Raw genomic sequence first — 19161 nt, 5'->3', positions numbered from 1 at the left:
TCTGACTGCAGGGTGTTGACACACCCACAGGAGATCTGATGCCTTCCTAGGAGGGAAATTGCCAAGCTGCATTAGGGCTCTGCGACTCTCTGGAAAATTCCTAAAGTGAACATTGAACCTAATCTACTAATGTCTTTTTTTTTTTTAATGTTTATTTGTTTTTTAAAATGGAATTTATTTTGAGAGAGAGAGAGAGAGAGAGAGAGAATCCCAAGCAGGCTTCATGCTGTCAGCCCATAGCCTGATTCAGGCTTGATCCCACAAACTGAGGTCATGATCTGAGCCTAAATCAAGAGTCACATGCTTAACTGACTGAGCCATCCAGGCACCCCTAATCTACCAATTTCCATCCTTGGAATTCTAACCTTAAGCTACATGATAACATGGAGACAGAGCCACAGCCATGTAATAGGAAATGAGGATAGTTTTCCTCCTTAAAACATTTGGAGTCTTAAAGATAGGCCAACCATGGTGGACTGTCTCCATGCTGTCCCATGAGATCACTAAGACCTTATTGTGAAAGGATTTCAAACAGTTTGAGGAGAAACTTCGCAGACAATGATGAGTAGTTGTACCCAGTCTGGCGTCTCTGCATCCAGCCATCTCATTAATGAAGCGTTTGTCTGCTGAAGGATCATACTTGAAATAACTGGTCTGGCATCTGGCAGTTCCTGCCCCTGCTCACCCTGGTTATGGGTAAAGAGCTCAGGATAATTCTTCTGAACAAATTCAGGAGCTAGCAGGGTACATGTATCTATCAGTCAGGGTTCTCCAGAGAAACAGAGCTGTGTGTGTGTATGCATATATAAAGAGATGTATTTCAACAAATTGGCTTATGTTACTGTGGGGGCTAGCAAGTCTGAATTGTGTGGCTGGCCAGCAGGTTGGAAACTCTTGGGCAGGAGCTAATGCTGCATCTTCAAGCAGATGACTTCTTCAGGGAAACCCCAGTTTTGTTCTTAAGGCCTTTTATCTGATTGAATGAGGGCCATCCACATAATCAAGAATAATCTCCCTAAATTGACCGATTACAGATTTAGCCACAACTTCAAAATACCTTCACAGCAACACCTAGATTAGTGTTTGATTGCATAACTGGATACTTTGGCCTTGTCAACTTGACATATACAGCTGGCCATCATGGTACAGCTCTTCTCCTGGGTAGTCAAGTGTCACCTTCCTGAGCAGGTAAGGGGTGAAGCAAGGGTGTGAGGAGACAGGGATTCAACTTACTCAGAAACATGATGATAACTTCTAGTCAAGAGTTGAGAGACAGATTGGAAGAAGGGTCTGCTCATTTTCCTTCAAACAAACATTGTATTTGATGTATGAGCCAGAGCTCCTTGGTTTCCTTCAGTAGGATGGCTTGGGCCAACTCAGCTGCTGGGTTATGTAGGTGACTTGAGACATTAGAGGTCAGAGTTCAAAGGTATGTTCTGGACACCACAGTGAAATAATCTATGTAAAGTGCTTAGTTTTAAAAACATTGGCTACTTTAGGGGCATCTGGGTGGTTCAGTTGGTTGTGTCTGACTCTTTACTTTGTCTCAGATCATGATCTCATGGTTGTGAGATTGAGCCCCACTTTGAGGGTGGGGCACAGCCAGGAGCCTGCTTGGGGTTCTCTCTGTCCCTCACTCTCCACTTCTCTCTCTCTCTCTCTCTCCCCCACTCTCAAAATAAATAAACTTAAAAAAACATTGGCTACTTTATCATTAATATGTCTTTTCTTTCTTTCCTGCTTATGAGATTGCAGTCAGCCTTTGGACTCAGCTCAAATACCAGCCTCATGGTTGTCTTTTCTCACTTCCTTGGTGATCTCAGATAGTCCTATGCCTATAAATACCATCTATTATGCTGATGCTTTTCAACTTGATAACTCTACTCTGACTTCTCCCTTGAACTCCATATTCATATAACTAACTGCCTATATGATGTTTCCACGTGGATAACTTTAGGCATCTCAAATTTGACATGTCTCAAACAGAACTTTTGATTCTCTGACCCAAATATGCCCTTTCTGCAACCTTCCCCATCTCACAGGATGGCAGCTCTATTCTTGTTACTCAGGTCAGGAAGTTTGGAGTTCTTATCGTCTCCTCTCTTTCTCTCACACTGACCTCCAATTCACTAGCAAATTCAATTGGCTCTACCTGCCAAATATAACTAAAAGCAGACCACTCCTTTCCACCACTGCTGATCTCACTGTGGTCCCAGCCCCCTTCACTTTCTGGGTTATTGCAGAAACCTTCCCACTGGTCTCCTCGTGTTCACCATGCACCCCTAGTGGCTATTCTTAACATTGCAGCCAGAGTGATTAGAAACTTAAGTCAGGGTTATGTCTCTGCTCAAAACAAACATCCTGGCTTTTCATTTTTCTTGGAATGAAATCTCAAGTTCTTAGGGTGGCCTTGAAGGCCCCACGTGTTCTAACAGTAACACCTCCTGCCCTCCCAAAGTAGCATTGATGAATCTCACAAAAAGGGTGACTGAAAGAAGCCAAGTACAAGACCATACATACTGTATGTTTTTATTTATATGAAGTTGGAAACAGGCAGGACTTACCTATGCTTGAATTCAGGATAGTGGCCCCTTGGGGACAGGAATGACGAAGTGATTGAGTGAGGTGTGGGGGAGGTCCTAGGTGCTGGCATACTCTGTTTCTTGACCTGTGTAGTTGTTGCATGGGTATGTTCACTTAGTGACAAATCATCTAGCTATAACCTTACAAACTGTGCACCTTTTCTTTATGTTTGTTATACTTCAAGAAAAAAGTTTAAAATCCCCCATGAGGTTTCAGATCTATAGGTTGAAAGACTCCACTTTTTTTTTTTAAGATTTTATTTTTAAGTAATCTCTGTACCCAATGTGCAGCTCAAACTCACACCCCAAGATCAAGAGTCACATGTTCTATCAGCTAGCCAGCCAGGTACCCTAAAAAACTGCACTTTTAAAAGTTATTGCCCAGGTATTTAAAACCCTGTCTTGGTGACTTCTGGGCATCAGACTGTACATCAGGATTGGCAAACCCATATTACATGTCAACTCCACTCAGTTAGAGGTGGCTGCCTGGAGCACTGCCCAGAGAGGAGTTTGGGGTCAGTTTCAGGACTCAGCAGCAGCAGTGTGCTATGACTGAAAATAGACTTATGTCATGATTGATGGGGAGAGAATTGGCCGCATGTGTGCATAGTACTAGCTAGTCCCATTGATGGTATAGTCAGGTATAAGACAATTTCTGTCTCACAAAACAGGCCCCAACATAGAGCTGATTTCAGATTTCAGAAGCTCCATCATGAACCACAGACATTCTGTCGATCTCTCTGTCTCTGATTTCTTTGATAATCCACCACTTTCTAAACCCTGCTGCCATGCCCCTCAAATAGCATCCTCTATACTTGAAGTGCTGTCAGTTTCTGGCAGCAGCTGCTTGAATAGCAGGTGTTCATTATTTCATCTTCCTTGTGTCCAGCCAGCCTCCAGCTGCCAGACTGGCAGCCCACAGCCAGACCCTTAACCTTATATCCAGATGCCACCCCTCAGCCTGGGTAGTCAGGAGACCCTGAAAATGCCACTGGAGAGTGGTGGATGGCCTCCCTCTGCCTTGTGAACAGAGGACTACAATGGACAGATCTATACTGTTAGCCAAGTCCAGGTGGTTTGATCTACCATAGTTATCTTTAAGCCTCTTTTCATCTCAGATGAGGGAGAGTTGGGTGCCAAGATGCCTTTCTTTCTGTTTTTTAAACACAGGAAGCTTGTTTGCATCTCAGTGTTTTTACACTTGCTGCTACCTTTGTTTAAAACATTCTACACAGAGCCATCTCCTTCTCATTTAGGTTTTTAGCCTTCAAGTTTCTTCCTCAGAGACCTTCTCTCACCACCCTGAGTCATTCATTATTTCACTAATTCATTCCACAAATATTGTTGAACACCCACTCGTTGCCAGCGCTGTATCAGTGCAGTGATACAGCAATGAACCAAAGGAAGCAATGGAAGCATATATCTACAGGGGGAGAGTAGAACAGTTAGTAAGTCAATATATAAATATATAATGTGGAGGTGATGACAAAGGCTGTGAAGAAAATTATAAACAGGGCAAGGAGGGATAGAAGGAAGCACCATCTTGGGTCAGATAAGTTAGGGGAGTCTCCTTGAGCAGGTGACAGTTGAAGCTGGATAAAGTGAGAGAATGAGCACAGGAAATGTCTGGGACACAGTGCTCTAGGCAGAGGGAGTATCAAATGTGAAGGCCCTGAACAAGGCTGCTGACTCTCTTCTAACATATGCTGTATCACGTTGTCCCACTTATTTTCTCCATAGTACCTACATGGTTCTAAATAAATAAATAAATTATTTACTTATGACTTACTTATTGTTTGTATTATGTTAAGGAGGCTCAGTGAGAGCAAGAATCTTACTTTCACTGCTTTATTTCCTATGCTTAGAATCGAGCTTTGTAAAAAGCAAAAAAAAAACAAACAAAAAAACCCTAAAAAGCCAAAACAAAACAAAACTCCCCACAAAAAACAAAAACCATGCTGAATAAATGGGAATGACTTGTTAACTTTCTGGTCAATTAGGCTCTCTTAATGCAAGCCACAGAAACTTACAAAGAAAAATAAAGCAAAACAAAACCAAAGAAGTTATTGGAAGGAAATGAGAGTTCACAGAATTACAGGCAAAGCTGGAGAACAGGACAACAAAGCCTTGGAAAGCAAAGAGCAGAAACCAGGGCAGTCCCTGTGGTCTACTTGCAGGAATGATTGGGCGTCCCCACGCAGTTCTGCTGAGGATGTGACTCAGCTTCCCTGTTTCTCATACTGTGACTCTCCTCTCAAGAATCCAGTGGGACAAAGAGGGCTGGCTTCATGGGCATGCAACGTTCTGAAGAGTCCTGACTTAACTTAATGCTCCGCTGTTGCCATCTTGAAATTCTTAATAATCATTGAATAAGGGACTCTGCATCTTCGTTTCAGTAAGACATTAATTTGTTTAGAGCAGTTTTATGTTCATAGCCATATTGAAAAGAAGGCACAGCAATTTCTCATATACCCCCGACCTCACATGTGTATAACCTCCCCCATTATCAGCATACCCCACCGGAGTGGTGCATTTGTTACAACTGATAAACCTACACTGACACATCATAATTGCCCAAACTCCCCTGGGTACATTAGGGTTCACTCTTGGTGATGTTTGTTCTGTATAACATGTATAACATGTATAAATGTATAACAGCATGTCTCCATCATTATGCCATCATATGGAGGATTTTCACTGCCCTAAAAATTTTCTGTCTTCCATCTATCCATCACTCCACATGTCCCCTCACCAAACCCCTGGCAACCATTGATGATTTTACTGTCTCCATAGTTTTGCCCTTTCTAGAATGTCATATAGTGAAATCATGCAATATTTAGTATTTTCTGATTGGCTTCTTTTTCACTATATAATATGTATTTTAGCCTCTTTTCTATCTTTTCATGGCTTGATAGCCCATTTCTATTTATTTGTTTATTTTTAAATATTTATTTATTGAGAGAGAGAGAGAGAATGCACTTGGGGGAAGATCAGAGAAGGAGAGAGAGAATCTGAAGCAGGCTCCACACTGTCAGCATGAAGCCCTTCACGGGGCTTGACCTCATGACCTGAGCTGAAAAGAGTTGTACGCTTAAGTGACTGAGCCACCCAGGTTCCCTAGTGCTGGGCTAGTGCTGAATTTCTTTTCAGTGCTGAATGATATTTCATTGTCTGGATATACAACAGTTTATTTATCTCTTCATCCACTGAAAGACATCTGGTTGTTTCCAAGTTTGGGCAGTTATGAATAATGTTGCTCTAAACATGCATGTACAGGTTTTTGTATGACAGAAGTTTTCAACTCCATTTGGTAAGTACTGAATCATATGATAGGAGTGTGTTTAGTTTTGTAAAAAAAATAAATAAACAAAAAAACCCCCGAAACCTTGCCAAAATGACTTCTAAAGTGGGTGTTCCATTTTGCATTCCCACCAGCAATGAATGAGAGTTCCTGTCACTCCACATCCTCCTCAGCATTTGGTGCTGTCAGTGTCTGGATATTGGCCGTTCTAGTAAGTATGTACTAGTCACTTGTTTCGGTTTGCATTTCCCTGATGACGTATGATGTGGAACATCATTTCATTTGCTTATTTGCCACCTGTGTATCTTCTATGGTAGGGTCTCGACTCTGGTGTTTGGCTCATTTTTAAATAGAGTTCTTGTTGTTGAGTTTTAATCATCTATTTGGGATAACAGTCCTTTATCGGATGTGTCTTGCAAATATTTTCAACCAGTCTGTGGCTTGTCTTCTCATTCTTTTGACATTGCCTTTTGCAGAGCAGACATTTTTAATTGTAATGAAGTCCTGCTTATCAATTATTTCTTTCATGGATTGTGCCTAAAAAGAGTCATTGCCATACCCAAGGTCATCTATTTTATCTTCTAGGAGTTTTATGGTTTTGCAGTTTACATTTTTAAAATGTTAGTAAGGGAGTCATTCTTTTTGTAGGCATGGTAGCGATTCTTTTTGCCTTTTGTTTTCTTTAGTACACATGTGTAACAAGGAAATGATCTGTGGATCCACATTTTAGAAACTACAAATATAGGTTTGAATTAAATACTAAAAAAAGATAAATCTGTGATCCATTTTGAGTTAATTTTTGTGAAGATAAGGTCTATGTCTAGATTAAATTTTTTTGCATGTGATGTCCAGTTTTCCAGCATTATTTGTTCAAAAGACTATCTTTGCTCCATTATATTGTCTTTGTTCCTTTGTCAAAGGGCAGGTTGATTATATTTGGGGAGATCTATATCTGGACACTCTATTGATCCATTTGTCTATTCTTTTGCCAATAATTCACTGTCTTCATTGTTGTGTCTTTATAGTAAGTCTTAAAATTGGATAGTGTCAGTCCTTCAACTTTGTTCTTCTTTAATATTGTGTTGGCTGTTATGGGTTCTTTACTTCTCTATAGAAACTTTAGAATTAATTTTTAGGATTCACAAAATAACTTGCTGGAATTTTGATGGGGACTGCATCAAGTCTGTAGATTAAGTTGGGAAGAACTTACACCTTGACAATATTGAGTCTTCCTTGCAATGAATATTGATTTTCTCATTAGAGATTTGTAGTTTTCCTCATACAAATCTTATATATATTTTGTTAGATTTATATATAAGTATTTAATTTGGGAGGATTCTAATGTAAATGGTATTGTGTTCTCAACATGAAATTTCACTTGTTCATTACTGGCATATAGGAAAGTGATTGAGTTTTGTATATTAACCTTATATCAGTGCATTTTCATTTTGCACTGTAAATTCCTGGGGCAAGCTTGGGTTGTGCACCTACCCTTTTGTTAGAGAAAGGCCAGGGCAATATGCCTGGCAGCTCCCCCAAGGTTTTCCTAAAGGAAAATGGAGGGGAGCTGCTGGATTGGGATGGGAGGTAGGCATATAGAACAACCATGCTGGAATTCTGTCATATACTGGGTTTGCTAGGGGATAGAGAAAGTGGAATTGGCCATCTGTTTCTAACTTAGGAAACAAATCTTCTGTCTATATCCACTGTCACCCATAAATGCTGTTTTCCCCAGGCCAGGCAGGGTTTGGAAACCTGCTGTTTGTCTCTCAGTGTCTGTGAATGGTTTTCCCAATTGTTCCATGTTGTTCAAAGAGGGAGTTCTGAGTTCATGCATGTTGAATTCTTGTTTGTAAATCATGTATAATGTAAAAAGTAGTATTTTCTCATTTTTTTGTTTCATGAAAACCACAAGAAAAATAGTCTTTTTTTTTTTTAATGTTTTATTTATTTCTGAGAGAGAGAGAGACAGCATGAGCAGGGGAGGGTCAGAGAGAGAGGGAGACACAGAAGCCAAAGCAGGTTCCAGGCTCTGAGCTGGCTGTCAGCACAGAGCCCGACATGGGGCTCAAACCCACGAACTGTGAGATCATGACCTGAGCTGAAGTCGGCCGTTTAACCAATTGAGCCACCCAGACGCCCCAAGAAAAATAGTCTGAATTGTATGCATAATTATATATTATTTTAACTCCCCTCGTGGTTCTATTGCTACCTCTCTGTGGTAAACTTTTGGGTTTCCAAAGGTGTATTCCTATAGTTTTCTTGTATAGCATCCCACTTATTAGGCACTTACTGGCACTTTTAAAAGAGCGTGCTACTGTTCTGTTCTTTCTTCATGGCAAGTTAAGGGTAATTGTATGGCTTTGGGCTCTGTTAATTGAATGGGTTTAAAAATATATAACCAGCTGAGTCCTAGAGACTTTGAAAACTCTTAGCCTGCTTTTATTGTTAAGTGATTCCCCCAGTTTTTGGTTCAATATGGGCAGCTGGCCACTCACTCCCTTCAGCTCCCGCCCTCCCCAAATCCGGCTGAAATGTCAGAAAAAGTATGAGAAATGCATCCACAAAAGCACTGTAAATTGTAGGCTTTGAACATTTTTAAAAGACAGAAGGTAGATATAATCAAATGATGGAGAAATGAGCCTAGATAAAAATTGCAACTCTGAACAGTCTTGGGCATGGATGGGTAGAGGGGTAAGAACCATTCTTCCTCATGGACTCTGGAGCACTTCTAAGCTTAGAGGCAACAGAGTTTACCAGGTCAGTGACAGAGAGCAGATGGTGAGAAAAATTGCAACTTACAAAATAAAGATACAAATCAACATATATATATATAGAGAGAGCTCCTACAAGAAAACATCAAAATGCTCAGTAGAAAAACACAGAAAAAGAGCACTGGGTGTTATATGGAAACCAACTTGACAATAAACTATTTGTAGAAAAAAAAAAGAAAAGAAGAAAAAAAAAGAAAAACACAGAAAAAGGAATGAAAATGGTAAAAAAAAAAAACAAAAACCCAACCTATAATGTGAACTTCAGTAATAATCAGAAAATTGCAGATTGAAACTATGCTGAGATGTAATTTCTAGCTGAAGAGGTGTGTTAGTCAAGGTTCTCTAGAAAAAGAGAACCAAAGGCTGTGTAAATGTGTGTGTGTGTGTGTGTAATAGATCACTTTAAGGGATTGGCTCATGTGATATGTGGAGGCTGGCAGGGCGTGTGGGCAGGCTGGAGACCCAGACAAGAACTAATGTTGCAGCTGCAGTCTGAAGGCAGAATTCCCTCTTCTTGGGAGACCTCAGTCTTTTTCTCCTAAGGTCTCCAACTGATTGGAAGTCCTGCTCACATTACTAAGGGTCATCTGCTGCACTCAAGATCTACTGATTTCAAAGTCAATTTCATCTAAAAAAATACTTTTAGNAACCGCGAGATCATGACCTAAGCGAAAGTCGGACGCTTAACCAACTAAGCCACCTAGGCGCCCCTAGACTGGGATTTAAACAAATATTTGAGTACCATGGCCTCACCAAATTAACGCATAAAATTAACCATTACAGTAGGCAATTTTTTTTAAAAGATTGATAATATACATTGTTTCTAAGAAGTAAGAAAAAGAGAAATTCTTCTATACTGTTGCTGGGAGAGTCTATAGAATGACTAGGAACAGACAAAACAGCCATTTGGCAGTTTCTACAGAAATCTAAAATACACATAGCTTTCACTCTACACTGGTTTTGCTGGCTTGTCTCTGACTGGCTGTGTTGTCCCACCTGAGGTCACTGCTGCTGTCTTGGTGGCCCCGGTCCTACAATCTCTCCTTCTGGGTCCAGTAACTGCTCTCTCCCCTGTGCCTTCAGGGCTGGGGGCGGCATCAGCTCCAGCTGCAGAGCGACACCCCCTGCACTGCTGTAAACAATGCCCTTATTAGTCTTCTTCCCAGTCTCCTGATTTGAGTGTGCTCTCCTCCTGGGGCCTTGCCAGATACACCCGGGCATCATCCTGGATTCTCCTGTCTACCACCAAGACATATCAATAAAATCCTCTTTATTCCTTTTCCCTCCTCCAGCCACTGAACTAGTTTCTTAACTCAGACCATTATCATCTTTAGCCTGGATTTCTGAAAAACTTTCCTGACTACCTTCCTTGCGTTCAATCTTGTCTTCCTCCAGAACATTTTTCTGTTACTGCTAAAAAATTTTTCCCAGATGAAAACCTGATTGTACTGTATTTCTCTACTTAAAATCTTGTAATGGTTCCCCAATGCTCTTAGAATAAAACTCAGTCTCCTAAGTGAGGATTCTGGGTCCTGTGCTGTCTGGTGCTTGCTCACACATGGCTCAAGGCTCCTCTATTAACTCACAACCAGGAAGTGCCAAGACAAAGGAAACAATGCTAAGGATTATCTGTGCCCTAAACAGGAGAGGCTCTTACCGCCTAGGGAGGCCCTACTGGTTTTTAATAAGCTCATTCCCAAATTAGAACTGCCATTCTCAACTCAGATGATGCCATCACCCTAACGACTGTCATCTGGAGTGGTCTCACAGCCTGACACCCACAGAATTTTGTAACACTGAAGAGTTCTGGACAGAATTTCTCCTGAGAAGACAGGGAGACTCTCTGGACCTATGCTGTTCAATGTAGTAGCCACTAGTCATGTGTGGCCACTGAACACTTAAAATGTGGCTAGTGTACTTTGAGATGTGCTCTAAATGTAAAATACATGATTTTGAAGACTTAGTATGAAAAAAGTGCAAAATATCTAGTAATTTTTATATTGATTACCTGTTGAACTGATAATATTTGGATATTTTGGGGTAAATAAAATATATTGTTAGATTATGTCCACTTGTACCTTAAAATTTTTTAATGTGGCTACTAGGATATTTAAATTACATCTGTGGCACACTGGTCTAGATTCTGCAGGTCCTGGCTACTCCAAGGGTTGTGGGTCAGCACCACCACCAGCAGTATCTGGGAGCTCGTCAGCGTCACAAATTTCAGCCCTGCTCCAAACCTGCTGGCTCAGACGCTGCACTCTAAGCAGCACCCCAGGCTTCTTGCACAGTACATATTCATATGCACAGTGTACATATTCATATGCACATTACAGTTGAGAACTACTGGTCTAAAGGGAAGAGGTGCAATGAACAAAGCTTTTGGTAGTTCTTCCTGGATGCAGACATTTATTACATCTCTTTATTCAATTAAGGGTGTTTTTTGCTTTGTGGGAGAAGGAAAAAAGAGTATCTATTAGATAAGAACTTCTTTAAATCAGATGCACATTCCCAGAGCCTAGTCAAGCATTCTGAGCCCAGAGGTTTAAGAGGAAGTAAATTGAACACATCAGTTCTTGAAAAATGATACAAATTCGTGATAAATCAGACTGATCGTCTGAAGCATAAACTTTCAGAGGGAGGAATCAGAACTCCTTTGGAACACTGATAAAGCTAGAGATTCTGAGCATTCAAAATTCAGTTTGCAAGCACTGTTTCTGAGAACAGTTAGAGTCATTGCATTGATCATAGAGTTGATGTCCAGAATTCTAGAAGGTTTGCACTGAACTGCAGCATGAACTGGCTAAGAAAATCTAACTGGAGTCACAAAAAGAAGTGCAGGAGGTTTTGATGTCCTTCTCTCTCAATTGTTTTGTGTTTATTTTTTTCTGATGAAATCTGGATAATAACTACATTTATTATTAAACTTTAAACCATCTCTCCCCAAGAATTTTAAGAGTCTTAAGGAGGAGAAGAACATATTTCCATGGTCATCATAGCTGCTAAAATAAACACTTGGCATTTCTAGACCCATTGCTGAGGCAAACTGCAATACCAAACGCTTCTTAGATAAAAAGTGAGTAGTGGTATGCCTTGTTTATTCTGACTGCATTGTTTTTTTTTTAAAGGGTTTTCTCATATGTTGGCTTTTATGGACAGTTATACTTATTTGCCAGAGAAAACAGAGTGTGAGAGTTACCCTGACCCCTTGCAACACATGCGTGTTTAAGGTCAAGTTATTCTATAAATATTTTCTTTTAATAATGTATTCATATTACAGTAAGAGACACCTAACAGATGATTATTCACAAAGATACCTACTCCTGGCATGGTTTCTGTAATACAGGTGTTCCCATTCTCTCTAAAGGCCTCTGATGTTCTGGCCAAAAGGTTTTTCATTCAGGGGTCTCCCTGGATGGTATCTAATAACTCCATTTTTCTCAAAATATATGAATAGCCACTATATTGTAGGAGGTTTGGGAAAAAATATTTGACTTCCAGAATTGTTTCATATTTATCCCTAGTGGTGGAGTTGTGTTCTCAATCTGCATTCACCGATTCCTCAGACATAATTCTCTCAGGTTAAACTCAAAGTATGTATTTTTGTTTAACTAGGTTGATTTCTACTTTTCTTGTTTCCAAAAAGTTCTGAAGCAATTAGTAGCAAGGACATATACAACAAAGCAAATAAAATGGAAGTAGAAAGTCAGTACACAGACAAATAAGTGTAAGTAATGTACCTATGATAAGATGATACCAGCCTGTGTTGAAGACCCAAATTCTACTGAACATTTTTGGAATCCAGGGATCAAAGGAAGCAATAAATATTATAGTATTTATGATCAGGAAGTAGGAGGTATACCAGTTTCCCAATAAAGATAAAAATTTTTTTGGCAATAAATTCCAAAAGAAATTCTCAAGTAGAGATTAAGGAGTATGGTGTGACATTGTGGATAAATGGATTAATGATACTACCTTCCTCCTTAGGGATATGTGAAGACTAAATGAAGCAAAACATACTAAGCCCTTAGAACTGTGAGTGGCACATAGTAAACTCTGTCATCCTAATCATGATTATATATAGATTATATACAATTTATATAATAAAAACATAGATAATATTCACAGTGACTTTTATGGCAAATACAGAAGTGGGTTTCATTTAATTGTTTCTTAGAACAAGTCTAACCAAAAGCATGACATTAACACGACTCAGTGAAGGTGACCAACAGGAGCCACAGCTAACGTGGTCCAAGTGTGCGGCTGTCTGATGTTCCCACTGGATCAAAGGACAGAACAGAGGAGAACTAGAGAAGTGGCTGGATTGCACGCCTCCTAGACCAGTAGTACTCAGATATAATTAGTCATCTGGTAAGCCTTGAGGAGCCTTTAGATGAGCAGGGAATAAATCCAAAAACCCAGGTTCTTATAGGCAAATGGCAGGCAATTATGCAGACTTAGTAAGTTGTTTACTAGTAACTACTAGGTGTATTATTGAGAGTTACTAAAATTTGGTTCTCAAGAAACTCATGTTAATACTTGCTAGAATTTCCTGAGGATTCTAATTCAGCATTCTGCCAATAAGTCTGGTTACTTCACTGTGCCTGACAATGCTGTGAAGACCAGAGAGTGGAGTGGCTTGTTACCTGTTTATCATTAGCAGTATCCCAAGTTTATGGGATGGCAATTGAATGCAACTCTTCTTGATTTTTAAAGTATTAATTTATCCTTTTTGAGGCTGTTTGGTTAATCCTACAACGTGTTATGACTTACATTTGCATGAAAGTATTGCTAAAGTTAATGTCTGTATGATTCCCTCAAAATATGCTTGTGTTATCGTCATGGTTCTTTGTTTATTGGCATAGCTTTCTTTGACTAAGTGATAGTCACAAAGGTTTGAGAGCTATTGCCTTAGATTCTCTTGCCTGGATGTCACACTGTCAGCTGAACTCACTGCATGTTGCTCTGGAAACCAGCAAGGACAGGGTAAGGTTGACTCCTAATGTACATTTATTTATTTATTTATTCAATAGACCTTTATTGAGCTAAACCACGTAATCTAAAATCAGCCCTTTGTGCTGATACTGTGCTAAGAAATGGGTGTACATCATATGATAAAACGAACTTGAGCTCCTCACAGGACTTACAGTCTAACAGTGATACAAACTTAAAAATATCACATAAATAATAAATATTTGCAAGTGGAGATAGTGTCATGAAGAAAAAGAACAAGATGGTATGAGAGAAAATACTGATGGAGATCTGTTTGAGGGGGAGGCCTATTAATGTTGGAGGTGTGGAGAAACATTTACAAAGAAGTATCATTTAATCAGAGATTTGAGGGATCAATAGGTGTTGGCCAAGCAAAGAATGAACAGTTCATTAATGACTGGAAACCTCTTTGTAGAGGTCACTTCTCCATCCTCAGGCTTGAAATCATGGACAGAAATGATTTATGTGGTAAGATGATCTTTGCATAGTTATAATGCTTTTTCTTTAAAAAAATTTTTTTAATGTTTTATTTATTTTTGAGAGAGAGAGAGAGAGAGACAGTGTGAGCATAGGAGTGTCAGAGAGAGAGGGAGATAAAGAATCTGAAACAGGCTCCAGGCTCTGAGCTAGCTGTCAGCACAGAGCTGACGTGGGGCTCAAACCCACAAACCATGAGATCATGACCTGAGCTGAAGTTGGACGCTTAACCGACTGAGCCATTCATGTGCCCCTATAATGCTTTTTCAAAACTTGTACCATTATTCTTCTTCCAAAATTAAATTGGGTAAAGCTGGTTCTGATCTATTTTGCTTGAAATTTATAGTTAGGTATTCAGATTTTAGATTGTGTGCATACTCATGTATTGTTACCTTTTGATGAGGCTCATACCTTGGAATTCTCATAAACTAGATAATGACTATGTTGTAACTTACAGTAATTCTGGGAACACGAGGGTTAAGTAGAATGGGACATGGTTTATAGATGAAATACAACCCTGTTTATTAGAAGACCAAGTTCAAATTAATGTTGAGTTGCCTTAGAACTAAATTAAGATTAAATTTTATATAAGGTCAAGAATGGCTTCAGAGCTGCCTTGGTCAAATAGCCCTCTTGGGAGAGTGGAGCCATCTGAAGACATAGAATTATACAGATTGTCACGTACAGTCTTCTTGGAAACCATTCTTTCTTCCATTCTTGATGGTGCGTTTCATATGGGAACTTAAAAGGGTACATGTCCCCAGGCTGGTGTTTCCCAAAGCTTGGTCCCTGAAACACATGTTTCAGAATCAGCTGTAGATTTGTAGGCCCCACTCCAGAATGACTGAAACAGAGTTTCTGGACAGTCTGCAATGACTATTTGAAATCTTCTATATGCCTCCCCAACCATTAGCTTTTAACCCTGTTCCCCAACTTCTTGCCCCATTACCAGTGATGACCCTGCTTTCTGTTTCTTAGAGAAAATTGAAGCAATCAGCTAGAGAAATTTTTCTGATATCCTGCTTTCAAATCTCCTAACCTACCCTCTCTCTTTGTCCCCCATCTTCCAGCTGTGCTCTCTGCATGCCACCCTCCTGCTTTCCCAGAAATTGTTTGCTACCAATTTTCTCTTCTCTCTCCTATGCATTGAGTGCTCCTCAAAAAGATCATTCTTGGGACCCCTGGGTGGCTCATTTGATTGAGCGTCCAACTTCAGCTCAGGTCATGATCTCAGGTGGGTTTGAGCCCCGCATCAGGGCCTGGAGCCTGCCTCGGATTCTGTTTCCCTCTCTCTCTCTGACCCTCCCCCACTCGCGTTCTGTCTCTCTCTCTCAAAAAATAAACATTAAAAAAAAGATCATTCTTGTAGGCATTGAATTATGTCCAAGTCTCTTCTATTAAACAACAAATACAAATTAAAAATACCTTCCTTGGATCCACATTCCCTCTAGTTACCACCTTCTCTTCCTCTTCCTCTAAACTAGCCTTAAGGTCTGGGTCTCTATTTCTTCATCAAACATTTCTTCCTCAGCTCACTGCGATTTGTTCAGCTCAGGACCCCACTTAAACAACTCTTGCTGTAGCCACCACAGATCTTTTCATCAACTAAACCCTCTGGGCATTTTCTATGTTTCCTCTTCTTCAATTTGTTCACAGAATTCAACATCACAGAATCCTTTCCTTGAAACATTCTCTTTCATTGTTGGCTTCCTAGATACCATATTGCCCTGTTGTTGTTTTCTTTCTCTCAGCACAATATAACTCCTTTTCTCCCCAGCTATTAAATGTTGCAGTTGAGTACCCAATACTATAATACTTGGCAAGCTTATTCATGCTCATGGCATCAAGTTTCATCTATAATTGACTTGGAAATCAACGTCCTTGGCCCAGTCTGCTCCCTGAGCTCCAAATCTGCATATCCAACTGCTTGCTGGATATCTCCTTTGCTGTCTCTAAGTTACCTCACACTGAACATGTTTAAGATCAAACATGTAATATTTCTGCCTGCCCTCTTTTCCCAAGCTGATATCCCAGTGTTCCCTCTTTCAGTAAATGGCACTAGCATTAAACTAATCACGTGAGTAAGAATCACCAAATTCACCCTCGAGACCTCTTCTTTCTCCATAACCAGTGAAGCCCATCAATAAATAAATATTTCTCATATAGGCTACAGATTTCTCAAATCCATCCCCTTGTGCCCATCTCTTCTTTTTTGAACCATAGCAATCGCCTCCTAATTGGTCTTCCTGTGGCTAGAGTGGTCTTCCAAAAGCAGATTGATCCTATCACCTCCTAAATCTTTTGCTGGCTTGCTTTGCTATAAGGCTGAAGACCATAATGCTTATCAAGGCCCATAAGGGTGTCCAAGGTCCTCTGCCTCCTTCTCTTCCAGCCTTGCCTTCCTCTGTGTCTTCTTCTTCCAGCCAGGCTCATGGGTCTTGTGCTTTCAGTCCCTCAAATATGCTATAATCCCATCCATCACAGACCTTTCTCCAGGCCATTCACATACTTGGAATACTCTTTCTTCTTTGTCTGGGTTACTCTTACTCCGTAGGGCCTCACTTTCTCAGAGAACCCATGCTCTTAGGTGCTGGGTCCAGTTACTATGTAACAGAACCTTTCTTTCTCTAATAGCTCTTATCTCAGTTTTTAATTATGCCTTCTTTCATGGGATTATTTGATCAGCATGTCTTTCCATTAGCCTGAAAGCTGCTTGTCAATAGGACCCATGCCTTTTTTCACTCATTGCCTCCCTGATGCCCAGCACAGGGTCTGGTGTGTTGTGGGAGTTCCAGGAATGAATGAAGAACTAGGCATGGCCAGACCTGAAGGAAGCTTCATATTGCTTGTCACAGGATCATCTAGTAGCAAAGCACCAGTGTGGCTTCTTTGGAAATTACTCATCATCTGTGAGGAAACATTTCTAGGAATTCAGTAAATGTTTGTTGAAAGGGTGAGTTTCAGGGAAGCTCACTATGAACCCTGCTCTGACTATGTAGCCAAGAAAGGGCATCCAGAGATACCATATCCCAGCTCTCAACCACATGCCAGGTACTGCCTCTGCATTCACAATGCAGGAGCACATCACATTGTCTATTATCTAAAAAGGGATAAAATTGGAGATAGCTATGGTTTATAGTATCTTTACTTGTTGTAAAAAGAAAATATATCCNACCACGTTGCTCTGACATCTAGACTCCTTCCTCTGCTTGGATATGAATCTGGGTTGAACATAAGGGGAAAGTTGTAAATAATTGAAAAAAATCATAAAATTGGAATGAATGTTGAGACTGTATAAAAATAAAGTGCTTTCCCATAAAATGGTCTGGGAATTGTTTTAGAATTCAGGGAAAACAGTTCCATCCTGAGCTGGACACAGTTCAACACTGGGGCCTCCCAGAAGTTGGCAGCTATGGCACATGTCTAGAAATCTGGGAAGTAAAAATTCTGTACTTTAATTCTGATTTTGCAAACTTGACTGAAAGAAGACCAAAACAGGGACAGGAGGTTGGTGGAGGATAGTAAGCTACTTTGTGCTAGAGGGACAGTTTTGGAATGCTAGAAGGAAACACTGGGAATGGGGACTCAGACGGGCCAAAGGTGAAAAGTGGATTGAGTTGTAACCCCCTCTTACATCTCTACCCATTGTCCCTCTCCCCTCTGTGGCACTGACCCTGGAGCCTAGCTCTCAACTCCTTCTTTATCCCAATTCTTTGAGAGCCTACTTTGACTAAGTGAGGCAAGACTGTGTGTTAGGACCCCCCCCTCCATTCACCTGCTTATAATTCATCCTTTCCTGTCAAAACCCCTTCTCAATGACTTTCCAATCTGTTTTCCGTTTAAGTTTTGTCTTGCCCAGTGGTTCCATGGGCCACCTGCATCACAATAACTGACATGTCTGTTAAAATGCGGATCTACTAAGTCAGGATCTCTGGAAATGAAGCTAGGAATCTAGCTCTTGATAAATTTCCTAAGTGATGTTTAATGCCCCTTAGGGTTTGAAACAGTTGACTTCGTCCCTCCAGTTTCCAACTTCTACTTCCTTTTCTTGGGTATTGAATTCATCTTTCTTTCATGACTCAGCAATCCTGTGGGCAACGATCTGGTTCAGGCTGGCCCCAGGGAACCCTCCCCTTGTGCACCATTTTCATGGCCAGTCCAGTGGTCCCCACCTCTACCTCCAATACCTAGCTGATAGTCTGGCCTGATAGGACACAGATTTTTAAGTTGTTAGTGTAAACGTAATGTGTTATCCTTCCTCATCCCTTTATCCTCCAGAGAAATGCATATCTAGGGAATTCTGTGCACCCAAGGCTAAATGTGCCAAGATTAATTACAGCTGGAAATCCTTGATAAGCAGTCTTCAAATCAGAGTTAGAACCTGGCCACATACCACACATAATTGTAAGAATGACTACAGAGAATATGAAGACAATTTACCCTTTGAAATGTTTTTCTGATGATTTAATAGGACTATGGAAGTTTGCTGCTCCTAGAAGCACCATCTCTTGAATTAGCACTTTGGCCGTGTTTTTGGGCTATTTCTTCCAGCTTGGTCTGTGGCACCTTTTAAAGAAGGAGAGAGGCCTAGGAATACAGTGAATGACAGACAGCAGAGGGTCTTGCTTAAGACTGTGGGCTTAGGGCGGGGTGTGCCTGGTGGCTCAGTCAGTTAAGCGACCAACTTTGGCTCAAGTTATGATCTCACAGTTTGTGGGTTTGAGCCCTGTGTCGGGCTCTGTGCTGACAGCTCAGAGCCTGGAACCTGCTTGCGATTCTGTATCTCCCCCTCTCTCTGCCCCTCCTCCCGCTTTCAGTCTGCTTCTCTCTCTCTCTCTCAAAAATAAAACATTGGGGCGCCTGGGTGGCTCAGTCGGTTAAGCATCCGACTTCAGCTCAGGTCATGATCTCACGGTTTATGGGTTTGAGTCCCGCATTGGGCTCTGTGCTGACAACTAGCTCAGAGCTTGGAGCCTGCTTCGGATTCTCTGTCTCCCTCTCTCTCTGACCCTCCCCTGCTCATGCTGTCTCTCTC

The 19161-nt window shown here is 40.7% G+C and overlaps 1 long non-coding RNA gene across 1 annotated transcript in view; it reads left to right on the top strand.

Annotated features, from left to right (window-relative positions):
* Window positions 1-6031: 6031 nt before the first annotated feature.
* Window positions 6032-19161, top strand: part of LOC144233385 (uncharacterized) — a 28670-nt gene continuing 15540 nt past the window's right edge. Inside the window, exon 1 of the long non-coding RNA XR_013335663.1 lies at window positions 6032-6094. This is a non-coding gene — a long non-coding RNA (uncharacterized LOC144233385). The remainder of the gene's footprint in view (window positions 6095-19161) is intronic.

The sequence above is a fragment of the Crocuta crocuta genome, unplaced genomic scaffold (assembly GCF_008692635.1).
Source record: "Crocuta crocuta isolate KB4526 unplaced genomic scaffold, BGI_CrCroc_1.0 scaffold113, whole genome shotgun sequence".
Lineage (NCBI taxonomy): Eukaryota > Metazoa > Chordata > Mammalia > Carnivora > Hyaenidae > Crocuta > Crocuta crocuta.
Note: the sequence above shows the minus strand (reverse complement) of the source record. Positions and strands in the feature narration are given on the sequence as shown.